Consider the following 8,588-nt stretch of genomic DNA (forward strand, 5'->3'; position numbering starts at 1 on the left):
AATCTCTCTCTCTCTCTCTCTCTCTAAAAGTCATTCAGTCCAATTGCTAGGTTTGAGAGCAACCCAAAAAGATTGTTGTAACAACTAGAAATTTTGGTGCCTTGTAATTACAACACTTATAACAACTATGAATCAATAACATGAGAGCATGCATGATGCTTATTCTACAACAACAAGACTTCACCAAATACTTCATTCTCGCCCTACAAACGGTCAACAAAGAATTGGAAACCTTTGAAATTCCAATTTGAGTTCACTTTGGACTAGGATTCCTTATTGGGCCTAATGGACTAATAAACATCCAAATTATCCAACTTGAATCTAGAACTCTCTAATGGGCCCTAAATGGACCCATATACATGAAACATACTATTTTGGGCCTTAATGGGTCACAACCAAATTAATTTAGCCCTAATAGGTCATAAAAATTATACTTTGATTTATTTGGGTCAAGCATCATCTAACTTAACTAGAATATGGGCTTAAGCACAAAAAGCCCAAAAATCTCCTCTTTCCCTCTCAAATCTCGGCCCAAGCCCATAAAGAAAGAAAGAGTTGACTTTTCTTATGCCACCTCACAATTGTTCATGGGATAACCTTGCATTTTTCTCATGTTCCTATGCATGGTTACTTCCAAATTCCCTCTTCTCTCTCTATTATATCTTCGGCCGAGAGCAAGGGAAAACACACACATACAAAACACTTAAAACTCTCTTTAAGTCTTCAATAATATCTTCTCATTTCTCCTTCAAAACTTTCGAGATTTAAGAGCTTTCAAGGAGATTTTTCCCACAAACACATCATCTAAGGTAAGTTGATGTTAAATCCATGATCTAGCTACTTCACTTCATCCAAAAATCTCTTCTAAATCCATTCAATCTTGTGATCTTTCACCTTAGAAGCATCTAAGTTCGAAATCCTCAAAGAAGACTTGCTAGGATCGCAATTTCATCTTCTATTCTTCTTCAAAACCGAAACTACAACTCCAGGTGAGCTTCATACCCTGCTTTTTCGATTGTTCATATGTTTTATGGGGGAGAATACAAGAAAATGTGTAGATATATGTGTATGTGTATGCTATGTGTGATTTTATGCATGTATGTGTGTGATATTATGTGTTTTTGTGATAAATATGAACAAAAAGGGGTGATAATTCGAGATCTATGACATGAGAAAAGACAAAAACATAAACTAAATTATTTTACACTAAACTAATTAAGAAAATTAGCTTATAAGGTTATGAGGGACATATTCTAACATAAAACCCATTTTAGGACTTAAATTGTCAAAAATACAAAACTTGGGTAAAAAACTGTAAACTCACAGTTTCTTGAGGGTCAAAAGAGCCTAAACGCTTTCTATAATCAATTTCTTGAATATTAGAATTTTCAAAGGACTTAAAATACAAAAATTTAGCTTAATGGGCTAAGTTTGGGCTTTTCGGCCCAATAAGCCCAAAATTGCGAAAATTGAAGTTTTAAGGGGCTGAATTATAACATTATGTAAAACAGGGGACATGAAGTGAAATAAAACTATTTCAATGGTCAAAAATGCTTTTAAATTCCAAAAATGATCAAAAATGTAAACTTTTTATATTTTGGGCCAAAACTGTAATAATTGCAAAATTTGGGGTTCTAACCGAGAAACACCATTCTGGAAGGACTAAAACTGTTTACTAAATATACTTTGGGTTAAAAATGTCTTTTCAACAAGTTTTTGATACAAAAGTGTCAAGAAAATGTTTTTAAGGACTAAAAATGAAATTCTTTTATATAAAGTACTAAAAGTGTTATTTTTATAAAAGAAAGGTAGTGAAAAGGTCAAAGTCATACTTCTAAACAAATTAATTCATTAAGACAAATTACAAGATATCCGACTAACGACAAAACGAAAAACAAATACACCTTTAATACCAAATATCGTTATAAACGAATTGATTCGGTCTCGAATCAATACGAAACAACAATCGCTAAAACAAAACTCTCAAATATATATGTGAAAATTAAAAGGAATAAATCTACAAAATTTGGGCTTATGAGTTTCAAATCATGCTTGTTGGGCCTTGCAAGCCCACCAACATGATCTTTGGGCCCAAATGGATAACGCTTATATGTTATTGGGCCTTCAATCACCCAATATTTTATAAAAGGACTTTCAATAGTTTTATGTGCTAGTGGGCCAAAGTGTCCAGTTAGAAAAGCTAGTAAGGTCACAGTAATCAAGTGCGAGTTGGACCATTGTGTCTTTGACATCCACGACAGCCTAAGGTTCTTACGATAGTAGTGGGACATAATATTCCCCTTCTCTTCATTTGTTAAGGCTTACGAGAAATCAAAGTAGATTAAAATTAGGACGATATATAATATGGATTAACCAATACTCATTCGTTAAGACAATACAAAAATCAGTAATTACGAATACATTTCAACATCGGAAAACATCGGGTTTTCCGGGGAATTTAAAACTACTCGTTCGAAACTGTATAACAATATTACAAAATGCCCTTCGTATATATATATATATATATATATATATATATATATATATATATATATGTATACGTATATATATATATGTATACGTATATATATATATATATATATATATGTATATATATATACATATATATATATATATATATATATATATATATATATATATATATATATATATATATGTTTTTAAAATCATTCATGCATCAACATGCATCAACTTATGGATCTTCGCACTTTGATAAACAAAAGTCTTTTCAGAAAATATCGGATTTTCTGGGTTTTACAAAATACACAAATCATTTTACCACAACATTTCTTATGAACACACTAACATTTCATATGTTGACGTTTTCCAAAATAACTTGTATTCTCAGGTAACAGGTAAGCGGAAGATTTATAAGAAGTAATGTTAGATGTCATGTTGTTAAATGTACTCAAACTATTTGTGTAGTGATGAAACAATGTACTTGATGTGAACAATTCCAGTTGTAATATATTGATGCATGGTGACGCTTATGTTATGATTCATGTATATTCATTGTGATGATATTCAATTAAAGTCATGCGAGCCTTCGGGCGTTTCCGCTGTCTAGTTCGGGGGTGTGACAGGTTGGTATCAGAGCATTCTTTATAGTGAACTAGCATATCTGACCACACATTGATATGCAACCATAAACCAAAAAGGGACTAACCCAACTCTGAACAAAACAAAACAAAGAATAAAGACAAACAACTATAAAAACATCTTTGCCTGTGTGAATTAGGAAACATAATATAATACCAAACCAAACAAGATAATGCTATCATCTCGGGAAAGTTGGGACTGTTCACGGTTGTATCAAGGAGAAGATGTTGCCTGATCAACTACATTTCCTTCAAGGTACAGCTATCACATGTCCCGAGGAAAACGCGATGGTAGGAAAACCTAAAAGCATACCCCTTTAGCTCCAAAAAGAGAACAACAACTTAATCTATTCAATAATAGAAGCGTCATAGGAGTAATGATAGTTATTCGCATGCCCTCTCAGTCGACATGGAAGGAGAACACCAGGGTCTTCAGTTTCACTAGTTCCTAGTTGCACACAGGATGATCGAAGATGAGCCAGAAGGAAATCAGGGGGAGCACACGCCGTGGGACCCGACGAGTATACAGACACTGACTACGAGTTCGATGAGGTTGAGGACGACATAGAGGAAGAACAGGACACTGAAGAGGACACTACCATGGCACCTGTCAGCGAGTCGCAGCCAGACCATCCCGCCCCACCAGTAAATCCCGCAAGGGAGAACCGCTCCCCAGAAGCTGAGATTGCCGCCCTGCGGCAACAATTATTCGCTATGGAAGCACGAGAAGTATGAGCTGAGCATGAGAGGGACGAAGTCATTGGGGATATGACTGAGATGGCCCAGTTGTTGGCACAACACTTCGGCATATGACCTCGCTGTAGTCGTAGGACGCTCCATCGAGTGTTAGGAGTAGACTCACCCTACTAGTACTAGGATCTATGCTATGTACCCCGACTCTATGTCTAAGTGATTACACTACTCATAGAGTCGTTATGCTGCCGAAATTACACCACTTATGTATTGCTCTTCCGAGCAAAATTTTCATGTATCAAAAATGCGGATAATATTAATGAAATGTTTTATGTGTTCCACTGTGATGTTGTAATCTGCTATGTGTTATATATATCCATGATTGTAAGCTAAATTGCGAAATTGCGTAAGTTCGTGCCACACACTTAGTTTATAGGATCACAATCTCACGAAACCATAGGCACTCAACATCTTTCCATTCCATGACAGAAAGATGCCTCGACGACCCAGTCACGGTAACCCTGGACCAACCCCTCCAGAGGTTGACTCAGCTGCATTCCAAGCAGTTGTGTCTGCTGCGATCACCAAAACAATGGCGCAGATTCACCAAGGGAACAATGGAGGAGTCAACGGACAAGGGGCAGGAAGTTCGAACAACGGGATCAATCAAGGACCGACCAAAACATGTTCCTACAAGGATTTCACCAATGCCAAGCCGCGAACCTTTAATGGCACGGGTGGTGTCATAGCCCTGAAAAGGTGGATTGAGAAGGTGGAATCGGTTTTCGAAATATGTGAGTGTCTCGAGGAATTGAAAGTGAAGTTTGTCGCGTGCACCTTTGTCGACTAGGCTCTCACCTGGTGGAATGGACATATAGAGGCCATGACTCTCCCTGTAGCCAACTCGATGCCATGGACGGAGCTGAAAAAAATGCTGATGGCTGAGTACTGCCCTCGTGGCAAAATCCAGAAGATGGAGCAAGAGTTGTGGGATCTCACCATCCGAAACTCTGGTATAGATGCATACATATTAAATTTTAGCGAGCTATCATTATTGTGCCCTGGCATGATTTCATCTGAAGGAAAGAAAATCGAACGATTCATCTGGGGATTAACCTCCCCGATTCAAGGAAATGTGATCGCTGCAAAACCTGAAACGTTCGACAGTGCCAAGAGGCTGGCCAAGAAACTGTACGACCACAACAACAAAAAGAGCGGGAAGACAGCGGAAGTTGATGGCATAAAGAGGATTACAACAAGAAAGGGAAGAACAACAAGAGGAAAGGGTGACAAGGCTCGGAATCGGCAAAGAAGCAACAAACGGTGACGGTCAACGCTGCAACCACTCAAGTACCCTTCACACCACATGCTCTAGCCTCAGCTAATCCAAGTGCTCCTAGGCAGTATTCTAGGAATCTCCCAAAGTGCAACAAGTGCAACTAACACCATAACAACGACTGTAGGGAAATGCATTGCACCAGTTACAATCGGAAGGGTCACACTGCAAAGTATTGCAGGACCTATCCTCCCCAGAATCAACCACAAGGAAACAACAACAACAACGGCAACCGCAACAACAACAACAACAGCAACAACAACACTGGATCGATCCCCACTTGCTACGGATGTAAAGGAAAGGGCATATCCGTCGGAATTTACCCAACACCAACAACTCTGGGAACGCAGGAACAGGGAGGGTGCTAGCAATGGGTCAGGGAGAAGTAGTTCAGGATTCCACTTTTGTTACTGGTACGTTTCTCCTAAACCACACTTATGCATGCATCCTATTTGACACCGGAGCAGAACGGAGTTTTGTGAGCAATAAATTCAAACACTTGTTAAATCAACAACCCCAGAAGCTTCATGAAACTTTCACGGTGGAAATGTCTAATGGGAAGACAGAATCCACTGGGGAAATCTATATCGGATGTACCCTAGCCTTAAATCACCACGTATTTCAAATAAACTTAATGCATGTTTCCATTAGGAGTTTTGATGTGATTAGTGGCATGGATTGGTTAAGCCCCCACCATGCTGAAATTATGTGTCACGAGAAGGTCGTTCGCCTTCATCTCCCAAACCACGAAACCCTAGTTATTTACAGAGACAAACCCAGCACAAACCTTTGTCTTATCTCGTGCATTAAGGCGCAGAAGCACCTACGAAAGAAGGACTTAACATTCATAGCTCACATAGTAGACAAATCCAAGAAAGATGTCAGCATTCAAGACATTCCAGTAGCTTGCGATTTCCCAGGTGTCTTTCCTGATGATCTTCCGGGGATACCCCCAGAAAGACAAGTCGAGTTTCGAATCGACCTTGTACCATAAGCTACCCCTATCGCCAAATCGCCCGACAGATTGGCTCCTGCGGAGATGAAAGAGTTGTCCAGTCAACTCAGTGAGCTTTTGGATAAAGGATTCATCCGACCCAGTTTCTCACCTTGGGGAGCTCCAGTTCTCTTTGTCAAGAAGAAATTGATGGGTTTTAGCCATAAGAACTTTCCTATGTGCGCATGCAAAACCCTAATGCTTGGATCTAGGCTTTCTAATAAACATGCTTTGAATCCAAGACTTCTAATTACTAATTAGGTTAAATAACAACATTGAAACAGATCTAGAATCATATCTTTGAGTTCCTTGTTGATCTTGAGGTCTTGGAGCTTCTAGAGTCACAAATGTCACTCCTCTAATGGCTTACAAACACCAAAGCAAGGAGGATGATTTGGGAGAGAGGAGAGGGGAGGAATTTCGACCAGAGGTTCCTTACTTTTGGGTCAAGTGTCCAATTCCCTATGCCATGGGGTCTATTTATACTTGTAGACTCCTTAAGGGTTACAACCTAAACCCTAATTGGATAATCTTCTCTTAAGGCTATCCAAATCCATTCCTAGATAAGCATATGGACGATTTTAGCTTTCCTAAAGCTCTTAGAATCCGTCCAAACCATATCCTAATGGATTTACAGTCTAAAGCTTAACTATCAAACAATTGACAGTTTATACCCCTTTATTTAATTAATCTCTTTAAGTCACCAAATTAATTCTAATTAATTCTATGACTTATATTAATCAAATAACAAATATATTATTCATTATATTATTCTCATAATATATTAATAATATTTATTCTCTCTTAATAAATCATCCTATCAAGTTGCTATGGTGAAGGCAACCAAAAGGACCATGCACAACCGGATATAGTTACAGCCTTAGAGACTATTCCAACAGTCTCCCACTTGGATAAGTCTAGTAACTATACAAGTACAATTCGGTTTGCAATCGTAGCTCTCAAAGATGCTGTCAACTCTGATCTAATCAATCTTGTCCTTTAGATAAGGGAACGTACAGTCCTCTGTTAGATATCATGCTGACAATCCTATGGAATGGTTAGTCAAGCATTTAGGTTTCTCGATCTCTGATTTATTTGACATAGAACTTAATCGAACACATCAATTCAGTTCTGACCGGGCCCGACACATAAGTCAAATCAAATCATCGAGCGGCCGAGATATCGCTTTTACCTTCTTAGATAAAAGTTACAGATAAACTTCGACTTATATTCATTTACTTATTCATTAACCAACTATACACAACAATATGTTTTATAACACCAAGTTACTGATGCGTTTTCGTATAATCAATGTACAATCAATTAACAAATAATAAACCATATATCTAGGTTTTAAGACTATATGATATTATCGTCTTGCGATTACCTTTTATATCTTATTCCATAAGGTGATTCCAGCAAGCGCGAGTTTATTCCAATGCTCAAAACTAGTTCATAAGCACTCATGAACGTTGCAGCAATCCTTTGCTATGTCCAACACCATTTAGACATTCTACACACCAATTCATGACAATCTTCTTTCATATCTACTTCCAACATATGAACGATTGTGGACCATTTGAATAATTCGATTATTCCTAATAACCTCAATTATTCTGGAAGTCAAAACATGCAAAGTGAAACAATAGATAAACAATTAACATAAGATAGTAACATTACTCATAAATAAAACTCCTTTATTTAATCATCAAATGTCAATTACATTTATCTATTACACGTTTCTAATACTATCTAATCTATGCTAATATCATCCTTCAGCCCAATACTCCTAGCATGCTGCAAGTGCTTAACCCTACTCAGTCCCTTCGTAAGCGGATCTGCTGGGTTATCTTCTGATGATATCCTCTTAACTACGAGTTGTCCTTCTTCTACACGATGTCTAATAAAGTGATACTTTCTGTCGATATGTCTTGATCTACCATGATCCCTCGGTTCCTTGGTTAAGGCAACCGCACCTTCGTTATCACAGAAAATCTCCATTGGCTCCTTTATGGCAGGTATGACTCCAAGATCACCGATGAAGTTCTTTAGCCATATTGCCTCCTTCGACGTTTCGCTCGCTGCAATGTACTCTGATTCGCACGTTGAATCAGCTACGGTTTCTTGCTTGGAACTTTTCCATGTCACTGCTCCTCCATTTAGGGTAAAGACCCAGCCCGACTGCGAACGGTAGTTGTCCCTGTCGGTTTGAAAACTGGCGTCACTATACCCTCGCACCTTCAAGTCATCACTTCCTTCGAGGACTAAGAACCATTCCTTCGTCCTCCGAAGGTACTTAAGGATATTCTTCACCGCGATCCAATGGGCTTTGCCAGGATTCCCTTGATATCTGCTAACCATGCTCAAAGCGAAGGCTACATCAGGGCGAGTACAAGTCATAGCGTACATGATTGAGCCAACTGCGGAAGCGTATGGTACTCGGCTC

Source organism: Lactuca serriola, chromosome 6 (genome assembly GCF_051521515.1).
Source record: "Lactuca serriola cultivar US96UC23 chromosome 6, Lser_US96UC23_V15, whole genome shotgun sequence".
In the NCBI taxonomy this organism is placed as follows: Eukaryota; Viridiplantae; Streptophyta; class Magnoliopsida; order Asterales; family Asteraceae; genus Lactuca; species Lactuca serriola.